General features: G+C 39.2%; 1 protein-coding gene across 3 annotated transcripts in view; it reads left to right on the forward strand.

The window, feature by feature from the left end:
- Positions 1 to 22,992, forward strand: part of mettl8 (methyltransferase 8, methylcytidine) — a 144,166-nt gene that overhangs the window by 66,990 nt on the left and 54,184 nt on the right. The gene's annotated exons all lie outside the window — the stretch shown is intronic.

The raw sequence follows: 22,992 nt of genomic DNA on the forward strand, positions 1-22,992 counted from the left end.
CACTAGTCAGTAAGTCAGACATTTTACATCCTGCTATATCCTAACACAGGGTCACGGGGTCTGCTGGAGCCAATCCCAGCTAACACAGGGCGCAAGGCAGGAACAAATCCCAGGCAGGGCGCCAGGCCACTGCAGAGCACACACACACCCACACACCAAGCACACACTTGGGACAATTTACGATCGCCAATGCACCTAACCTGCATGTCTTTGGACCGTGGGAGGAAACCGGAGTACCCAGAGGAAACAAACGCAGACACGGGGAGAACATGCAGACTCCACGTAGGGAGAACCCGGGAAGCAAATACAGGTCTCCTAACTGCAAGGCAGCAGTGCTACCACTGTGCCACCATGCTGCCCTGGGAAGCACTAATTTAGTGAATTGCCAATCAGTAGGTCTGGAAAAAGGTGAAGTCATACAAGAAATTATTTAAGATTGGTTTTATTTTTTTGTGTGTGTGTAAATAAGAAGCAGTGTAGCCGCAGGAGTGTAAGGCGAATTCAGGCACAGGTGAAACGCGTGCAGAAAGAAATCTCTCAGTCCAAAAGTTTGTTTTGAAATATTTTGTGAAAATTCAAAGGAAATAATCCACACAAGAATAAAGAAAAAAGGTTACTACACATGTAGAATAAAAGGCAAAAAATGTATCTTCTCTAAACTCAGCTTTTCTTGTAAAACTTTACTTTTGTAAATGCTTAAAGATTCTTTACTTCTTCTTCTGTACGTTTTAACACTAGAATTACCAGAGCCAACGAAAAAACTCGTAAATCCGACCCACCTTAAATCCCTTCGCACCTCTCCGTCAGTGTATTTTGTCTTCTAAATGTGTCGATAAACAGCAAACAGCCTGCTATACCATCCCCCCACCACCTCAGAACGGGCAAGAAGTTCTCCTAGTTCCTGCCTTGATTGATGATCTGGGAGTGAGCTACCCAGAATTGTAAGGAGAAGTAATTTGATGTGTGTTTTGTGTCTACAACAATCTATGTAAACACATCATTTAAACAGAAACGTTTTTCACGTTTTAGTAATAAATGACAAAATGTAGAAATGAAGAGTATAATGTGTGAAGGCTGATGGCCAAATATCAAATAAACACTTTCACAAAAGGTGCAAGTACAATACGACAGCTTCTGTGGTGCAGCAGTGAGACCTGCCAACTTATAAACCTGAGGTCATGAGTTCGAAACCAGCTCCACCACAGATTTACCGGTTTGAGTAGTGAGCTGCTCTTATTGTTAATATTATACAATAAAAACATACATTTGATTTGTGTCTGTAACAGCCGGTGTAAATTTATAGGACTTCTAAAAGTTAGCATTTTTTTTCACTTTTATTCTCTCAGTCACGATCATGATACAAAACCCACCCCCCGCCCCAGATGTGACGTGGTTACTTTTTATCTGAAACTGGGAATAACTGTAGATGTGAGTGGTGTTTTGAGACAATGAAACTGGAAATTCTCTGATCTGGAGGGATAAAAGCTGACACACAAACGCTGGTGAATCTGCCTTCTTCGTATCTCACTGTCACTTGAATTCTTTTTATTCAGTTTTATTGAGTGTTCCTGCTCACGCTGAATTTTTATGCACCTTATGGTCCATGATGTCAAAGCCGCACTGACAAAAAAAACACAGAATACATAGGTATATATGATATTTGGAATAACTCATTTTATGACCTGTATAGTACATTTCAGAAAACATTGTGTCACTGGTGTAACATTAGTCATATTATTCATATTAATTCGCATGCCTTCTTGCGCTTGTAATCAGTGACCGTGTTTTTTTTTTTTCGATCTTGCCCATACAGTCTCCACGTTTTGGTGAACGGTGCTGTTTCTTTTGCACTCCAGGACATGCAGAGTAAAGAATAGTACATAGAGGTCAGTTCCGCGCTATATGCAATCATCAGATTCAAATGTTAAAAGTTCATACACACACCCAAGGACCATCCTTTCTACGTTTACGACATGTGTACCTGTTGCAATGTACTGACACAATCCACCCACCACAAGTCCAGTTTTATTCTTTTCAGCATTTTCTCCCATTTCAATGGAATGCACAAATGCAGTTTCAGACAAACAAAATCATAAACTGGCCCAAGCAAATGAAACTCTGGTCATTTATCTCAAACTCTCAGTCTAACAAATTAGAGTTTTAAGTTTTAAATTAGGTTAGATTAGATAAAGTTTATTAATCCATAAGGAAATTCAGATGCATACAATAGCAGCAACATAAAAATACAAGGATACAGACTCATAGGACAAATATAGCCAATTAATCAATCAAACGATAAATACATGAATATTGTGCAGATATTTCAAAATGAACTTGAGCCCGTGCCTAAAAGTGCTCCCAGAGAGCGCCTCCTGGAGGGGATTTTTCATGAAGGCATCCAATTTTGCCACCGCCCTCTTTTCCACATCATCTTCCAGTGTGTAAAGAGTTTGCCCTGTGATGGCACAGGCTTTCACAATAACTTTGTTAAGACATTGTGCTTCTTTAGAGCTCAAGTTTCTTCCCCAGGAGACTGCAGCGTAGAACATCACACTGACTACTATGGACTGACAGAACATTTCCAGCAGCTTGCTGCACACATCAAAAGACCTGTGTCTTCTCAGGAAGTGCAGTCTGTCCAGTTTGCTGTTTATGTGAACCCCCAGGTACTTTTAGTTCTGCACCCCTTCCATGTTCTCCCCCTGAATGGTGACTCCTTAGCACACCTAAAGTCCACCACCAGCTCTATTGTTTTACTGATGTTGAGTTATAGGTTGATATCTCTGAACCACAAGACAAAGTTCTCCACCACCTTCCTGTACTCTGACTCGACTCTATTATGAATGGAGCCTATGCAGCTGCACACATCAAAAGACCTGAGTCTAAACAGGAAGTACAGTCTTCTCTGGCCCTTCTTGGACAGCACCGCTGTGTTAACAGACAGGTCCAGTTTGTTGTTTATGTGAATTGGCCCATAAACCTTCCTTGCATTTTTTAAAGTTGCATACAAATTAAAAAAAAAACAAACATTATGTACTGTATATGCTAGATATTATTCTTCAGGGCAGGTGGCGATGCCCAAGTGTCAGGTTTTGTTTTTGGTTTTTAACTTCTTTTTGCCTACAACTTCTGATTCTTAAATTCACCTCATGTTTTGGTTGCCTGATCATTTGTCTTTTTTGGCCCTGATCTTAATATGTTTCTTGCTTCACATTACCATCTTCTGGTTTTTTTCACTGTTCACAACAATCCTTTGATGAAAACGTGTCATTACATCTTTTTTTGTTAGGGTTATGTAGGTTCCGGTCTCTTAAAATTGTTTTGTCTCGATTTCTTTCTTTCTTACTTTTTATCAGTTTGAGTTTATTGCTTTTTATAAGTTAAATTTCCCTGGTAATTATGCTCAGTTCAGTTAGTGACATTGTAACTATTTCCCCCATATATCATGTTAGTTTAATGCCACTTGATTCTATTTGGATTTCTTATTGTAGAGTCCACCTTATCCTACAGGTCTGATGCCTTATGAACAGATCTGTGTGGCCCTAAGATTCTCACACTCCTTAGTGTAATTGTTGAGATATATTTTCTGAGCTTGTCTTTCTACCATTTTTTGAGTTTTAATAGTTATACTGTGGGCTTTTTCTTTCTTTATGCAAACTTTTTCTTTGAAAATTTAGTTAACATTTTATATTCTGAGGTTTTTCTACTGCGGTGGGTTGGCACCCTGCCCGGGATTGGTTTCCTGCCTTGTACCCTGTGTTGGCTGGGATTGGCTCCAGCAGACCCCCGTGACCCTGTGTTCGGATTCAGCGGGTTGGAAAATGGATGGATGGATGGAGGTTTTTCTATCTTTATATTACTTTTTGAACGGTATTTTAAGTATCATTGATTGGGTTGAAATTATGTTTTTGGTGGGTATATTTTGGAGTGTACCTTAATTATAGTATTAGTGTGTATTGCTGTATCAATATCATTATTTGTACAGTTTGCTGGCCTAGTTTATGCTCTTTGGTTAGCTTCTTTGTTGATTGATTATCTGTTTAATTAAGAAGTGATTAAGTAGTTGCTGAGTAATAATGGATTTACTTTGTAATATTCCACATCCTTTCACTTTCTATCTTAGCATTTTTTAACACTTAGATCATAAGAGTTGTGAGAATGAGTAAGCCCTGTGATGTGCCTCCGCAATTGTATTAAGCAGATTTGAGAATGTTTTGCTGTGTATTAGGTTTTATAACATTATTGATTCTTAGCTGTGGGACATAGGTTAACATGTGGTGGTAGATGTAGTAATTACTTTGCCCATCATCATTTTTTTACACATCACTACTGCAGTCATGAATGCACTTCAGCTGAGTTTCTATCCATATTGGTGCAGCTAAGTGGTCAGTTGACTGACGTCTATGGAATATTTATTTTATGCTTGAACTTTGCACTGTAGGATTTTGCTTTGGCGTTTATATCACATTACTTATTAGACAGTTGTATTAAAAATACAGAAAGGAGCATGAAGATTTGGGGTCCCAGCTTAAATTGCATTTAATGAAGGGATTTGTTGTAAGAATAACAAAAATAGCTTAACTCTGTCAGAACTGTGTCCTCCAATGCTGCTATGTGTTGGAATGACCCCATTCTTTTGGTGGAGATGTCTTTTAAGCATCATAGAGTGAAAGAAGAGGGCGGAAGTGATGTCAGCCTTCTCCTGGTTGGTCTTTCTATGTCCTGGCAGCGGGAATGGAATGAAGGGTTATATATGGAGTAACCCCTAAAACACTCACAAGGCTCACGTGTGTGATACAGTGTAGACAGTATTTGATTCATTTCTTGCATTGAATGATGGAATTGGGATTATTGGCTTGTACAAACTCTGATCAGCTATTTAAGAAGAGTGCAAATTGCATTTAGTTATATTTTAATCAACAGTATCTTACATTATGAAATAGAGCCTTATGAGGTAGTGCCTTTAAATAGCAGAGGCAGGGTTTGTGATACTGATCAGAAGATAAGACATGAAAAAAATGAAGCAAAACAGGGAATTGTAAGCACAGACAACAAAAGCGGAGACAATTGGCAAAAATCAAGGTGAAAAGAATCAGAAAACATAATTGTTACTGGGTGACTCAGAAGGATTTTTAAATAGCAAAAATTGGGCTTATCCACAGACTTGGCTATGGAAGCATAGAAAGGGTGACCTTTTACCAAAGAATTACATAACCACAATCCTAGTAACCGCGGCAGAGTCACACACAATAGGTTCACAGAATAGTAACTCCCACAAAAGACAGAACAGTGGCAGAAATTATTTAAATAATGAACATACAAGATACAAATAAAAAGTTAAAACATCAGTTTGTTAAGAGAAATTGATTCCTTCATCCAAAAAATCCCATAAAGTAATTTAATTTGATACTAGTGTCAATGAACAGAGGAATAAATAATAATAAACTCATCATCTCATAATATAAAGCAAAAAAGCTGAACATTCTTTATTTCTGTGAACAGTACAATTTCACACCTCCAGAGTCTGCTGTTTTTCTGGCCACTATCTCCGTGGCTTTTATCCAGTTATTTATGTATTGTCCTTAACCAAAAGTTGTGCCTGTTACAGGAGGTTGCTCAGAATGGGATTTTTTAATGTTTGATTCACATGAAACCTTTATCACTATTGAGTCTTCAACCCATCTTACTTGTTTAACATTACTACCTCAAATTAAAAAAAAGGTTTCAAATTTTAAAATGTAATTTACAGTGAATACAACACAGGTATAACTGCCAGTATCATGGGCCTTTTGGGGAACCAACCGATTGCCCAGCAGAATTTTGATATATTTCAATGTAGTTGAATAAATATGTGTTATTAATATGAAACAGTTACATTTTAGTTATTTATTTAGATAACGTCCCTCTTTGGAAAACATTAAAATTGAGTGATGTGGATTCTACAACTTCAGTTCAGATATATTTTACTGTGCGTTTTACTGTGGAAAACATAATAACAATAATTTGTCATTTTTTATTACTGATGTCCAAATCATATAATACTGAAATAACTGCTCCCCGTCAGAACTGGCTGTACCTACATTTCCTTGTGCGTAATATGGAATCATCCTTAAAGCATTTTTTTTACACTCCAGTGCCCCAGAGTACATATTATCAGTATTTGCCTTATATAAACCTGTAAGACAGTTTATACTGAGTACACAGAGAACAAAGTTGTAAAATTAGAACAAGAAGATGAGGTAGGGTCAAGCTACGCTGAAAATTGTAACCAAGAAATCTGTAAACAAGTAACCAGAGCCAAAACATTAAACTTAAATCACAGCCAGAGTAGCAATTTGTTAACCAGATCTTTCAAAACAAAAAAGAAAGACTGCTGTAAGGTTCGGATGAATAAACAGTCTTGGACAAAGTTTCACAGTGCAGAACCAACTTAAACATGTCACACCAATGTAGTTAAACAATGTGACTTCTGGGACATGCGCCCTAACAACCAGCCATCATGTCATGGCATTGGGACCAGAAAATGGCAATGCCCATAAGAAAAATATGGGAGAATGCAAGTAATTATCAACATCGTTAAAAAAATAACTCAAAATAAGTAAGTATATAAACATTAAGAATGAATTGTTTAGATTTTAGCACCCTAGTTGATATGTATTGTATTTGTGTAAAGTCCAAGAAATTGCCAGGAAAAATGAAATAAGGCATCGTACTTGTAAAAACTCAGCTAACTACTACACAGTCATGTGGCAACCCACTACAGCCATGGTCATGTTTTGAATCAACTGAAGAACTTTAGTGGCCTAGCTTCCTTCATTGTATTTGGAAATCAATATTGCCAAAGCCTTTATAAACAGTTACAGTGGTACCTCATACTTCGAACGATTCTAACTTCAAACGTTCCAGAGTTCAAATGCTAAATTGGAGTGAAATTATACCCGGAGTTCAAACGATGCTTCTACGTTCGAACTGTGCACGCAGTGAAAAAAATGCAGCAACAGATGGCACTTCCATAGCGAGTGTAAACATCATCTGTTCTGTGCCCAAGTCGCACTTGCGCTTGCTGTGAAAACATCTCCTGTGTTTTCAGTGCTTTATTCACTTTCTAATTGGTGTGTTTAGTTATACTGTATACATAACCACAATCTATTGTCACGGCATCCAAGAAGAGTGTGAAAGCAATGAAGCCTAAGAGGATGACGATTGAGGTGCAAAAGGAACTTACCACTTACCACGAAGTACAGTTATTTGGCATGTTTATGGAAGGTGACCCCCCCCCCCTCCGAACCTCCAAACAGTATCCTTTCTTTTCCTCTCCACCAGCAACCGGGAAATCACTGCTCCATACTCCATAATTTTCATTTTATTACACACTATTGATGTATTTTATTTATTGTTTTTATGTTTTAATTTATTATTTAGGACATTTAATTGTGTCAATCGCCTCCACTTCTTTTAGCTCCTCTTAAAGTCAGCAGCTCTCTTAAGCCAGTGTCACATTATACGACTTGTAGTCGGAGGGATTGTCAAACTTTGAGTAACTTAAACTTACTGTGCTCATTATGGGTTTACTATTCTTATACAGTACATGGGCTATTCAAGTCTCACTGCCCCTAACCTTGACACTACATGCTTGTTTTTCTTTGTTTCCCTCAATACAGCTTGGTGGGGTCTGCACACTGATTCAAGCCTAAGAGCCCTGTACTTCCTAAACCTCTGTGATTTTCATGGCCACACCTATCAGAACACAGTACATTCTGTTTTCTAATTTTTGATATCTTATCAGGCCTGCAGGTGGCAAAATTCTGTCTATAAATTGTTTGTGCCTGAGATGGAATCAGAGATCAATATGGCTGGAAGAAAATAACAAAGCACAATATGGGAGATTTTTGAATGTATTCATTATAAGCACATTGTCGTTGGAGCAGGATATGTTGTTTGCTGTACGCATTTAGAGTAAAAACCCTCACACCTTAAAATTCATTACAAATTGGCCCATTCTGTGCAATAAAAGGGAAAAAGTGCCAACAGTCAGTGCAGATTTTTTCAGTACAAATGACATAGAAAATATTTTTAAAATTATAAAATTGTTCATAATTTGATTATGCTTGTTTTTATCAGACAAAAACAAAACCAAATAGTAAACTGTGTTGTGTAAGCTTCCACTAACATTAAACTCATATTATATCCAAATCCGTTAAGTGTACAGTTCTGTCTGATTGTGACACAAAAACTAAACTCCATAGTAGCTCTTTAAATTTACCATAATTACTAAAACTAAAACTGAAACTAATATATATATAAAAATAAAATAGAAATGTCTTTGTAAAATAAAAACTAAACTAAAACTAAAAATACACGATGAAGTAAAATTAAAATTAAACTGAATTTCCAAGTAAGGTCAGAAAAAAAATATAGAAATAAAAACTAATATAAAAAGGCAAAACTATAATAACCTTGTCGCAAACTAGTTGCAATGTTGGATATGCCACACTACATGACTGCAGATCACTGGAGCATGTTGTAACTGCCTGTAACTCGCTAATATTATGTAAATGAATGATTGAAATGATTGAAATTGCAGTAATAATCGTGCAATGTGACATGGTCTTTAGCTATTGCCCTTCATCCAGGGCCTTAAACCTGCCCTCCAGGAAGCTTTTCCATGGTGCTGCATCATTCATCACAGTCAAATCACATCTTGCATTTGAGTTCCAACCCCTGTTTTTAATTTCTTTATATATGACCACACTGCCCCTGCACTTTTGATGCTGACTCTCCTGTGCTGTCTATCATATCGTGCTCTTGGCAGACTCCTGTGTACATTCAGTTCCTGCTTTATTGCTTTATTATGGTGTGATCCTCGAGCATTTGCTAGCTCTTCTCAGAGCCTCATTATTTTCCTGTCATTTGTCTTGGCATTTGAATGATCTTCTGTTCTATTTTTTATTTCTTTTAGACCACTTTGTGAGAATGCTTTCTGTGAGAAACAGTGGATAAAACAGATTTACTGTTTTTATTAAGCTTCAGTTAAACTTGAATATCCCTGCAACAGGACAATGTTTAATACACTGTATGGTGTATCTTAATTGTCTGGTACAAAAATATTTTACCCAGCCTTTACATTAAGTTTTGTAGTTATTGAGACTGTTTGTGGGTAGTCTGATGTTAGAGTGGGTGGTATTAGTCTCATAGTACTTGTAACCTTGTTGTATTCTGCTATATTGGGCCATTTATTTATATTTTTTCTTCCTTCCCCTTGTTCATTTTGAGGATTTTGACACATTTCTTTTTTAAGGCCGTAGATTATGATTATTTTATTAGGGATTTCTTTTATTTGCTAATGTATTTCCACCATTATAGTCGGCACTATTTTGTGTTCCTGTGTCTAGGGTCACTGCTGTGTTTTTAGTGGCATGGCTTTAGAATTCATGTCTTCTGACCAGTTACCCTGTGGGGTCACATGTCACTCAGAAAGTTCAGTTTCCTATCCAAGATGACGGATTCCAAACCCTTCTTTGTGTTGTATAATCCTTTCATTCTGAAAGATAATCTGGTGTTGACTCTGGTTAGTATTTCCAACCATGATTTGTGCCTCACATTTTGGCATTGATTCCATTTAATCCTCCAGTTTTCTACTCTTCTCAGTGTTTGGGTAGGTCTTTTCTCAGGGTTCCTCTGTTCATATAACTCTTGCTAGTTTTTCAATCAGATCAGTAACTTGAATCTCAAAAAATGAATAGCATAGATATTACGAGTATTAAGCATGATAGCAGAGTGTTGGCTCTGACACTAAAGTTCTGCATTTGTATCTGGAAGGTTGCTGGTTCAAATCCCATTACTGACAGAAGGGACCTTACTCCACTAGGCGCCTTGAGCAAAACCCTTAACCTGAGAATTGCTCCAGAGCCGGTGTACAATGGCTATCCCTGCGCTCTGACCCCCAAAGGTAATGTGAAAAGATAATTTCCCCTCAGGGAAATAAAGTACAGTAATCCCTCCTCCATCGCGGGGGTTGCGTTCCAGAGCCACCCGCAAAATAAGAAAATCCGTGAAGTAGAAACCATATGTTTATATGGTTATTTTTATATTGTCATGCTTGGGTCACAGATTTGCGCAGAAACACAGGAGGTTGTAGAGAGACAGGAATGTTATTCAAACACTGCAAACAAACATTTGTCTCTTTTTCAAAAGTTTAAACTGTGCTCCATGACAGGACAGAGATGACAGTTCCGTCTCACAATTAAAAGAATGCAAACATATCTTCCTCTTCAAAGGAGTGCGTGTCAGGAGCAGTGACTGTCACAGAGATAGAGAGAAAAGCAAACAAATCAATAGGGCTGTTTGGCTTAAGTATGCGAAGCACCGCAGCACAAAGCTGTTGAAGGCGGCAGCTCACACCCCCTCCGTCAGGAGCAGACAAAGAGAGAGAGATAGAGAGAGACAGAGTTTGTTTTTCAAGCACAAATCAATACGTGCCCTTCGAGCTTTTAAGTATGCGAAGCACCGTGCAGCATGTCGTTTCAGGAAGCAGCTGCACAAAAGATAGCAACGTGAAGATAATCTTTCAGCATTTTTAGACGAGCGTCCGTATCGTCTAGGTGTGCGAACAGCCCCCCCTGCTCAATCCCCCTACGTCAGGATCACAGAAAGTCAGCGCAAGAGAAAGAGAAAAGTAAGCTGGGTAGCTTCTCAGCCATCTGCCAATAGCGTCCCTTGTATGAAATCAACTGGGCAAACCAACTGAGGAAGCATGTACCAGAAATCAAAAGACCCATTGTCCGCAGAAACCCGTGAAGCAGCGAAAAATCTGCGATATATATTTAAATATGCTTACATATAAAATCTGCGTTGGAGTGAAGCCGCGAAAGGCGAAGCGCGATATAGCGAGGGATTACTGTACATCAAATAAAGAATCAAAAATCAAAATAATATGCAGTACAGATAGACATGGACTTAGGACTTATGCATCTTACGACCATTTGACTAAATGACTACTACCACAGCCTACAGTTAAGTAACAGTTTTCACCACACCAGCTCTGTATACGGTGACTCATTCATCTCAATCTCAGTTTATTACCTGCAGCGGTGTCAACAGTTATATATGTCTTGAATTTCAGCAGAAAAAGGCAATTGATCTCAACACAAAAATGAAAGTGATCAAGCAGTAATGAGGAATCCCATTGTAACCAGTGTTGACCGCACCAGTTGTACTGCTGCATTCTGGCTTTGAATCCAGTTAACCTCTAAAGCATCTGCATTGTGACTCACGATGTGCTGCTTCGTGCAAACCGCCATAAAGGGTAATGAAACCACACTGAACTCCTTTGTCTGTTAATGTTTATTGTTAACAGGCTGAAATGTTAAAACAGAAAACACAGGAGTGCTCAAACTCTGCCGGTGCAATTCCTCTCAGTTAATATAATGAACAATGGGAGAGGCTCACACTGATGACGTAACATAACACAGACAAAGAAAGAATTTTTTAAAGATTCGGCAGCCATGCAAGCAACAGTAACAACGAAACAAGATAATAAAATGAAAAAAAAAGATTAAAAATCTACATATCATGCTAAGAATGATGATAAAAAAGATATAAAACAAACAATATGACTTAAGGGACTTGTTATACAGTACTACACATATGATCAGGTTTGTATACAAGTACCGGTCCATCTTATGTCCAGATCATCTTATGTCGGATCCAAACGTTGTCGTAAGTCAATGACTTCCTGTATATGCAAGGGGAAATAAAAAGAACTGGCTTCTGATTTATATGCCAATATATTTCATGTAATAGTGTCTATATTCTAGACATAAAGGAGTTTAATGGGTCACATGATGGCAAGAAAGAAAATCTCCCATTAGCGTTGGAAATCTGGCTTTGAGCAATCAGTCTTTGTTTAAAGATTTTGTTTATGGTGCCAGTGGCACTGACAAATTATGATATGACTGCCGTAGTAGATTAAGGAGCTACAAAACAATTCATAATTTACATATAATACACAAAAAAATGCTTACAAGAACACACGAGTACTCAACCTGATACACAAGAACACAAGACAGCACCAACCATAAAGTGGCAATAATGGTAGAAATAAATTAGCAAAAGTAAGCATTAAATGAGAAAACTAACAAAAGAATCATAATCTACAACCTTGAACCCCCCCAGTTTGAGTGTCAAAACCCTCAAAGTTAGAAAAGGAAAGGAAGAAAAAATAAATAAATGAACATTATTAGATTAGATTAAATAATGTTTATTAATCCCATGGGGAATTTAAAATGCATACACCAGCAGAAACATAGGAAAACAAAGATAAAGACTCACATAACAGATAACACAATCAATCAGTCAAGCAATTAATCAATCAATAAGTAAATAAATTATTGAATATTGTGCAGAAATTTCAAAATGAACTTAAAGAGCATGTCTGGTAGAGGCATTGAATTTCCTGATAGCAAAGGGCAGAAAAGACTCCCAGAGGTGCTTCTTAGCACACCATTGTGAAATTAGCCGGGTTTCTAAATGTGCTGTAAGAGAGCGCCTCCTGGAGGGGATTTTTCATCCAGTTTTGCCACCATCCTATTTTTCACAACAGCTTCCAGAGTGCACAAGGGTCGCCCTGTGATGGAGCAGGCTTTCCTGATAAGTTTGTTCAGGCATTGTACATCTTTTGTGCTCAAGTTGCTTCCCCAGGAGTCCACAGTATAGAACACCACACACGCTACTATGGACTGGTAGAAAGACCTGTGTCTCCTTAGCAAGTCCAGTCCGCTATGGCCCTTATTGTCCAATGCCACTGTGCTGTCAGATCAGTCCAGTCTGTTGTTATGTGAACCCCCAAGTACTTGTAGCTCTGCACCCACTTTCATATCCTCCCTCTGAATGGTGTCTGGTCTCAAAGGCACCTTGTTATGCCGGAAGTCCACCACCAGTTCTTTCGTCTTGTGCATGTTGAGCTACACCACAAGACAAAGTCCTCCACAACCTTCCTGTACTCTGACTCATCTGCATTATTAGTTTATGATGGACAAGTCATGTGACAATTTCTGTAAGTGGCTAGTTGCTTGTATTGTGTTGGATGTCTGTTATGTAGGGAGTAAACAGGAAGTTCCCTGAGGTGCTCCAGTATTACACACCACTATTTCTGACATGCAGCCCCTCATCCTCACAAACTGCTCTCTGTTGGTAGGGCAGTCTGTGATCCAGGAGACTGCAGGGGCATCAAGATGAAAAACCCTGAGCATTTTTCCCAGTCAGTCACGCAGAATGCTGTTAAGGACACTGGTAAAATCAAAGAACATTATAGAGCATGTACATCAGGGCATCCTCCACACTCTTATGCGTCTGATAGGCAAACTGCAGAGGATCTAGATGTTCTGATTTCAGGACTCATAGCTGTTTTTGGACCAGCCTCTCAAAAGACTCCATAATGTATGTAGTAAGAGTAACTGGTATGAAGTCCTTGGGATCACTGTAATGCCATTTATTTTGGAAGTGGACGATACAGGATGTTTTCCACAGTTGGGGAACCTTCTGAATATTCAGGGAAATGGAGAACAGGTGCTGAAGAACCCCGCAGAACTGGGGCAATATAACAGATATTTGTTTTTGGCTACCATCTGTGCGGGATTTGTATATTTGTATGCTCTGTGTATTCACATGAATTTCTTCCCACAGTCCTAAAATGTGCTATTAGCTAGATGTTATATCTCAACCAGTGTTCTTCTCCTGACTAGCGTTTAAGTTCATGCTTTATGTCGTCTTTGTTCATGTTTGGTTGTTTTATATGTATTAATTATATTTGTGTTTATTTACTATCGATTTTGTTTATGTTTCAATGCATCGCTGATGCGCTATGTATATTTTATGAGTGGTCCCCTGGGGCGGGGGGTGTGGGGTATGTTTGGCATGGGGAGCACCTGCCATTCACTGCCAGGATCTTCCCTCCACCAGTACATCTGGAGGATCTCCCACAGTTCCTAGCAGTTCATTGTGAATGCGCTCTCGACTTGGTGAGTTTACTTGTGTTTTGTACTTGTACCTTTTGTATATTTACTCAGATTTCCACCCTTGTTCTGTTTTTTTGGTTTTTTTCAACTACTCTATTCAATCCTGTAGTTGGACAGTATTTACCTTGGATTGTGTTTGCCAACAACACCTTTATGCCTTTTGTGCACTTCATGGCTTTACAGTGTAAAATAGCATTTTGTGTGAATAAAACTGTTTATTTCATGAAGATTCCATGGTTGCTCTCTTCCCCAACCCCTCGTGAGCATTATTGGGACTCTTTAGTGCCTTTGGGACTCCTAGTCATAGCACTAGATTGTCTCCTGTAAATTTACTTCTTGTGTATCTGTGAATGTCCTGCAATGGGCTAGCTCTCCATTCATTGCCTGTTTGATTTTAATTCTGATTTTATATACAATACCATATTAATCCCTGGAGAAAAATTGTCTTTTTTCATTACCTTTGGGGGTCAGAGCACAGGGTCTGGGATCCCTTCTGTTGAAGGCAGGGTCAGAATTAAATGATGGCTGTTGTTTGTTGTAGTTCTTTCTGATGTTGACATACATGTAAAGGAGAAGAACTAATCTATGTCTTTCGTCATTACCTTTAATGCATGTTTATGCAGTATCAGCAAGGGAAACAAAATATTTTTTCTGCTTTGCTCCAGGATTAGCTCGACTGATACAGTTAGTATTTCTTCACACATTCAACCTCCTTCAGCTCCTGGTAACTGCAGTTTTTTCACTGCACTCAGACCTTATGACGCATGTGGTTCTGTCTGCTCTGATTCTGGCGTTACACCATAGCATTAGGAATGATAACCTAAAATCCATCCCCAATTGTCTAGTCTATTAATGAGTCATGCAGCCAGGCGTGTTTGCTGTCAAGCTGAATTTGAGAAGTTGGAGGGCAGCCCAGACTGAGGCGTGATGTGCCCTTAATTAGGCTTAGGAATTATTTTCTCACCTCAGTGTACCAGTGGGTGTGGTGCTCAGTATAACTCATTTTTTTGGAAACGTTTCAGATTTGTGTGCTAGAATACTTGAAGGTCAAAATATTATATTTTTGGTAAATACCGAATGAATTGGGAAATAAGTCATAAATGATGATGACTGCCTGATTGATTAGTCTTAGTTAAAATGTTAAATAGCTATTCAGCATATCATTTTATGATGCTATTCATCCATCTATTGCATTTCTCGAGTGTTCTTTTTTGGGACTAGGATGGTTGTGAATAGGTAGATGGAGTATCTCAGCAGTAGTAAATGAAAGCATTTGCGCATGCATCGACATATTGTTGTGGTATGGGTCTTTAGACATGGCAGACAGGGGTATGAGGCATTCTAAAACTTCTAAAAAGCATTCCAGGAGCTTCACTAGCCTGCACAGATGTGTCCTTACCCCAGGCAGCCATCCCCCAACTACTACTCGCAGGCTTCGGCCTAAATTCAGCATCCCAAAAATGTCTTACAAGGGCTAAGAAGCTGTAAACCTCTGGCTTGCAGATACAGTCCAATCTGGAATACCTATAAATTGAGAACATCAGGAAAGAGATAAAAAATGCATAAAAAAGACAAAAAGGATTTTCCTTAAAAGTCAATCCGAAATAAGTCCTAATACAGTAATCCCTCCTCCATCGCGGGGGTTGCGTTCCAGAGCCACCCACGAAATAAGAAAATCCGCGAAGTAGAAACCATATGTTTATATGGTTATTTTTATATTGTCATGCTTGGGTCACAGATTTGCGCAGAAACACAGGAGGTTGTAGAGAGACAGGAACGTTATTCAAACACTGCAAACAAACATTTGTCTCTTTTTCAAAAGTTTAAACTGTGCTCCATGACAAGACAGAGATGACAGTTCTGTCTCACAATTAAAAGAATGCAAACATATCTTCCTCTCCAAAGGAAACAGAGAGGAAAGCAAACAAATCAATAGGGCTGTTTGTTTTTAAGTATGCGAAGCACCGCCAGTACAAAGCTGTTGAAGGCGGCAGCTCACACCCCCTCCGTCAGGAGCAGGGAGAGAGAGACAGAGACAGAGAAGAGAGAGAGAGAGAGAGAGAGAGAGAGACAGAGAAAAACAAAGTCAAAAATCAATACGTGCCCTTTGAGCTTTTAAGTATACGAAGCACCGTGCAGCATACTTAAAAGCTGCACACAGAAGGTAGCAACGTGAAGATAATCTTTCAGCATTTTTAGACGAGCGTCCGTATCGTCTAGGTGTGCGAACAGCCCCCCTGCTCACACCCCCTACGTCAGGATCACAGATAGTCAGCGCAAGAGAGAGAGAAAGAAAAGTAAGTTGGGTAGCTTCTCAGCCATCTGCCAATAGCGTCCCTTGTATGAAATCAACTGGGCAAACCAACTGAGGAAGCATGTACCAGAAATTAAAAGACCCATTGTCCTCAGAAATCCGCGAACCAGCAAAAAATCTGCGATATATATTTAAATATGCTTACATATAAAATCCGCGATAGAGTGAAGCCGCGAAAGGCGAAGCGCGATATAGTGAGGGATCACTGTACTCAATCCAAGAATATATGCAAAGAATCACGTAACCAGAAATAATAATCAAAAAGCAATGCTTACAAACTTCCTACAACAATAAATGACCCACTATTGTCTCCTTTTCTCTGACCTGAATAGAAAGGTAGAGAGAGAACCTGCAGCTTTAACATCAGGGTGGCCACATCTTCTGGGGGTTCCACCCTCAAAACACAAGAAGCACGATGAATAAGACGTATGAGGTCTCCTGAAAGTCCCACAAAGCAGGCCAGAAACTTCACCATCCTGCCCAGATGTGTCCTTTCCTCAGGCAGGCAGCCCCCAACTACTACTTGCAGACTTCAGCCTAAGTTCTAAATGCAATGAAAGACCCAATCGTCCTACAAGGGAGAGAAAACCATAAAACTTCAGCTTGCAGAAACAATCCAAACAGGATTGTTCTTAAATTAAGAGCAAAAGTCAGGAAAGAGCAAAAATTAGCAAAAAATGCACAAAATAGATTTGCGTACAAGCAGTCCGAAGTAAGCCCAAGGCAAATACAAGAATACAAGCAAAGAAACTAGTAACCAGGGAAAACAAACAAAAAGCAATACTCACACAATCAGTGAGCTACTGCCAGATCCTTTTCTTTGACCTCAATCTAAAGGCAGAGGGAGGGCCCAGCAGGAGCGACGTCAGGGTTGCCACACCTCCTGGTGTTCCACCCACCACAACACAGGGAATGGCTGAGCAGTTGAAGAACTAGAACACAGAATAACAAATGATAAACAAATGCAACAGAAATGACATAAGAACATAAAAAATGATAATTAGAAAAGAACAATAAAACAAAAAATAAATACAAGTTGGGGAAAAAAGAAAATCCAGGTTATAACACAACACATAGTCATTTATATGATATAACATTCTTAAACTTATCTAGTTTAGGATCACAAAGGGATGGAGCCTGTCTCACCTGAAGTGAGTTCAAGGCAGGCACCAGTCCATCACAGGGCCCACTCTCACACAAACACACAAGCAGGAACAATTTAGAATTGTCCTGTCATGGACATCTTTGGGATGTAAGAGGGAAAACTGGAGTACCTGCAGAAAAAGACAACTCAGACAAGACAAGAGTATGCATAGTCCACCCAGACAGCAAAACGGGAGTGGGGTTTGAACCTGAGACGCTGGATCCATGAGTCAGCACCACTAATCATTGCCCCGCTGTGCTTCCCTCATGCTCACTGACATTAGACAAGTCTCAATTTGATATCAGCATTCAGCCAAACCACTTGCCAGTGTACAGAAAATTTGAACCCTTATGAACACAAAGAGAACATCCAGACTCAATGCAGAGTGAGAACCTAATTTGGAACTGAAGCGAAATATGAGCAGTGTAAGGTAGCAACCTTAACTGGTTTGCCAATCTGCTGCTTGCTGGATATGGTGGTAAAAGTCAACTCGATTTGGGGGGGGGGGGGGGGCCAAGCAAAATGACATCTTTTATTGGCTAACTATAAAGATTACAATATGCCTCGAAAGCTTGCATATTGTAATCTTTTTAGTTAGCCAATAAAAGGTGTCATTTTGCTTGGCTTTTCTCAACATTCATAATGGCTAACACGGTACAACACCCTAGTACTACAACTGTAACTGGGCAAACTCTTACATGCAAGAGATGAAGATTGGCACTTAGGAGTAAGAATCAGAGTGGAGTCAACTGGACTAGATGCGCTTTGTAAAGAGAGGCGGGTTAGATTAGATTAGATTTATTAATCCCATGGGGGAATTCAGATACATAACAGCAGCAGAACTATAAAAAAAGAAGAATACAGACTCACATGATAAATAATACATCCAATCAATCAATTGATCGATAAATGTTTAAAAATAAACGTATCAAGTTCATTGGGTGTAAGCATTGAATTGCCTGATAGCAGTGAGCAGAAAAGACCCCCAGTGGCACTTCTTAGCACACTGTGGTAGAAATGAGCCTGTGGCTAAAAGTGCTCCAAGGGAGCGCCTTCTGGAGGGAATGGAGGGGATTTTTCATGATGGCTTCAAATTTTGCCATTATCCTCTTTTCCACAACAGCTTCCAGTGTGTCCAGGGTTTGTCCTATGATAGAACAGGCTCTCCTGATAAGTTTATTCAGGCATTGTGCTTCTTTTGAGCTCAGGTTGCTTCCCCAAGAGACTGTAGCATAGAACACCACACTGGCTACTATGGACTGGTAGAACATTTCCAGTAGCTTGGTGCACACAACAAAAAAACAGACTGCTCTGGTCCTTCTTGTATAGCACTAGTGTGTTATCAGACCATTCCAGTTTGTTGTTCATGTGAAACACCAGGTACTTGTAGCTCTGCAGCACTTCCACATCGTCCTCCTGAATAGTGACTGGTCTCAGAGGCTTTTTGGCACACCAGAGGTCCACCACCAGCTATTTTGTCTTGCTGATGTCGAGTTGCAGGTTGATGTCCCTGCACCACTGAACCTTCCCGTACTCTGACTCATCCCAATTATTAATGCGGCCTATGATGAAGGAGTCATCTGAAAATTTCTGTAGGTTGCAAGCGCTGGTATTGTACTGAAGTCTGTTGTGTAGAGGGTAAACAGGAAGGGAGACAGGACAGTTTTCTGAGGCACTCCATTATTACACACCACCATTTCTGACACACAGTCCCTCAGCCTTACAAACCGTTGTCTGTTGGTCAGGTAATCCATGATCCAGGAGATTGTGGCTGCATCAAGATACAAAGCCTTGGAACTTTTTCCCCAGTAAATGAGGCAGAATGGTGTTAAATAGACAGATAGTATGGGCAGTAGAGCTATGTGAAAAAAATCAAAGCATGTGAGCACCAGGAAGAATATATTTGCATTGACCTAACATAGTATTAAGGGATGGGCTTAAATAGTTACAGCCCAAGTGTTGTGTCCATCACAGAATATACCTCTATAGCTTGAGTGGAAGAATTTGCCCTTTTACAAAAACACGAAGGAGCTCATACTGTGAATTGTTCTTGTACTGATAGTTAAAACCTGCTCCCTTTCACGTAATCCAAATATTTGCATTTTCATGCACCCCCACTGTAGTCACTCCTGTCTGTGCATCAATTACAGAAATATGTGCCCAGTTTTACAGTATGTGTGAAGTGGTTTGGGCTGGTATGCAGTATAAAAGGTGCAACATGAAAAAAAAATGATTAATGATTGCAGTTTAATGGCAAGAGATGAAGGGGTTCAACTTCGTTACTTCAATGGCTCAGAAATGTAAGCGGTGCAGCTATTCGCGACATTTGCCTTTTCTGGAGTATAGCCAAGGACAGGGGCTTTCTACACAAATGTCTGCAGTATACCATTTTAAACTGTGTTCAGTGGAATGTGCTAATGGATGAAATAGTGAAATGTGTAGCTTAATGGCGAAGGTGATGTACTGTAAATCAAAAGGTTGCTGGTTGAGTGCTCATCTTTGATGCACTGTCTGACCCTAATCCAGAAATAAAGAAACAATTGTATGTGCCATTGTAAATTTGATGGCATGGGATTATTGAGTCCGATTTTTTGAAAACCTAAATGTACTGTATTATTGAAGATAGTTAGCATTCTCTCAACACAGGACATTGACAGCTAGGCCAGAGTATTAAATTAAAGATTTTACCTTAAGAAACTAGGGGGCTTTGCCCCCTGTTCGCTTCGCTCGCCAATCCCCGGGCCAGCGCTACCCACTAGCCACTTTGCGGTTCTGCCGCTCATGTGTGGGGATGTGGATATACAATTTAAACAGATGGTTATTTTCATGGGAATTGTTACATATGCATAATAGAACTAACAGTTTTACATTACAGCGAGTAATTAACCATATTAAAAAAATAGCAAAATGTAATAATTTGAAAGTAAATTATGTTTCCTGTTGCATTAGAGTTATTCATTGCGTAATACAATTTCATTCTGTTTGGCTTTGAAATTAACACGCAAATAGTTTTTAAGCTTACACTTTTACTGTAAATATTCATTGGCGGAGTGGTGGCTCTGAGGTAGGGATCTTCACCGGTAATCAGAAGGTTGCTGGTTTAAATCCTGTAAATGCCCGAAGTGACTCTACTCCATTGGGCCCCTGAGCAAGGCCCTTAACCTGCAATTGCTGCGTCCCGGGTATGACGTTAATCTGCATCCAGCCTTGCATGTAGGCCCTCCAACCTGCAGGGAAATCTGGGGGTTGGTGGCAGAATTGGCACTCCAGTCACCATAAAAAACTTCACACTGTTCCATTCCATCTGAACTAGTGTGGTGCTGAGGTGTCACCCATCGCATGGCTGCACTTGGATCCAAATCTGGGGATCCTGAGTTGATTTGTCATGTGGTGGCTCCAGCAATGTGCTGCATAAGTGCGTGCTCCTAACCTCTCTGTCTCTCTTCAGTAAAAACAATTTTTTGAATTCAATTTTTTTGTGTTTGGACTTTCATCGTGACAACGCAACGTATAACTGCCATGATTGCATTTCGTTTCTTTCTCTCTATTAAATAAAATGACATTTTCGAATGTTTGTCTCTGAGATTTGTTAATTGTCTTTGCAAAAGCTATTCTAACGGGAAACTGTTAACGTTTTAATACAAATGGCATATCAAGATCTGTTTTGTTGTCTAATGTTATCTGTGGAAGATGTACTACATTACCTTTCTTGGATACATCCTTCTTTCTACAGTAATTCATGCGGTGGAGGACCGGATGGTGTTAACGGCTGTAGATATTCTCTGTGATATTGTAAGCTGATGTTTTCATGTTCCGCATGATCACCACCAACACTTTCAGCATAGTCTATTGATACGCATTTAACCAATTTGCCGTGTAACCGATCAACATTTTTTGCTCTAATTCGTTTGACTTCATCATTTCTCACTGCTAGGATTGCCAGTGTACTCAGTTTTTCTGTTGTTAATCCTTCGTGATGAAATTCTTCAATAAGATTTGGATATAATACGTCTTCTTTAATTGGGAACTTAAAGTAAGGAAAACGTTAAAATTTATAAGAGCTAAGAGAGCAGGAACTGTGTCTAACAAAAGCATTCACACGAATGAGAGGTGAGAGTACCGTGTGTTGGTTGAATATGGTTAAGAGGAGAGCGTGATTTGAAAAAATCTCATGGCCAAAGTCTCATCTCGCGGGACTTGAAAAAATCTCTTGAAAAAAGTCTTGTCTCATCCCAGGAGTTTTTTATGTAATAGAGAGATACTCAGGTAGCAGTAAAAAAGGATGGTAAAGTCCCAAACCTCTTATCTGGAAGCTGTGTTTTGTTGCTTGACCTGCTGTGCCATTCCTTTATTTCACTGTTTGCAGTTTATGACTAGAGGTAATAATGTAGACCATCCAGTAAAATGTGGATCCAGGTATTTAATATCCTTAAAGGCACTGATAAAAGTAAGTCCAGCAACATTCTTTCAGCTTAGTGGTGAATCATGTTCTTGAAGACAAGGGGAAGTGCATTTAAAACTGAAGCAAGGAGGCAGTTCTTTATGCAAACAGTTGTGGGACCCTGAAACAAACTACTGAGTCATGGAGTTCCAACAGAAACCTTGTCAAGCTTTAAGAAGAATCTGGATGAGATATTGGGACAGTCAAACTATTAACCAAACAAATGGGCTTGATGGACTGAATGGTCTCCTCTCATCTGGATGAGATATTGGGACAGTCTAACTATTAACCAAACAAATGGGCTTGACTGACTGAATGGTCTCCTCTCATTTGTCAAATTTCTTATATTCAGACAAACACCTTTCAATATAACATCCTCTGTACTGCCTCTGCTACACCCTGAAGTTTCATGTTCACCGTTTTCAAATTTAGACAACTGTCTTCAAAGGAAACTACTCGTTCATTGACAGCAAGCATGACTTTAGAATTGGAAGCACCAATTCTCATCATAGTCACTTCACACTTACAAATGTTCCACTAGACTAAACACAAATGTTATGAAAAAGACAAAACCATCCATATACAGCTGAAGTGCAGGTTTTAGATCCAATAACCAGATATCTTCCTAGTGTCAGCTACACTTTGACATCCTTTTCATTAAAGACTCAGGTCTTTTGATGCGTGTAGCCTTCTACTGGAAGTGTTCTATCACAGGCGTTCCCAAACTTTTCAGCTCACGACCCCCAAAATAACCGTGCCAGTGACTCGTGACCTCCACTATCCTCGGAAGTGGTTAAAATATACAAATGTTGCGCGCAACGGTGCACATGCGCCAATAGGACTATCCAAACATGAGCATGACAACACGAAAGAACACAATGGTCTAACAACCATATAATTTTTTTTAATAGTAATTTACTCATTCGTTTAATTTCAACAAAATATCCTATCCAAACAAGAGCATGACAACAAAAAAGAACATAACGCTCTAACAACCATATAACTTTTTAAAAAATTGTTATTTACTCATTCGTTTAATTTCAACAAAACACCTCCCCTAATGAGATGGGTGGATTAA

The sequence above is a fragment of the Erpetoichthys calabaricus genome, chromosome 8, assembly GCF_900747795.2.
Source record: "Erpetoichthys calabaricus chromosome 8, fErpCal1.3, whole genome shotgun sequence".
Lineage (NCBI taxonomy): Eukaryota > Metazoa > Chordata > Cladistia > Polypteriformes > Polypteridae > Erpetoichthys > Erpetoichthys calabaricus.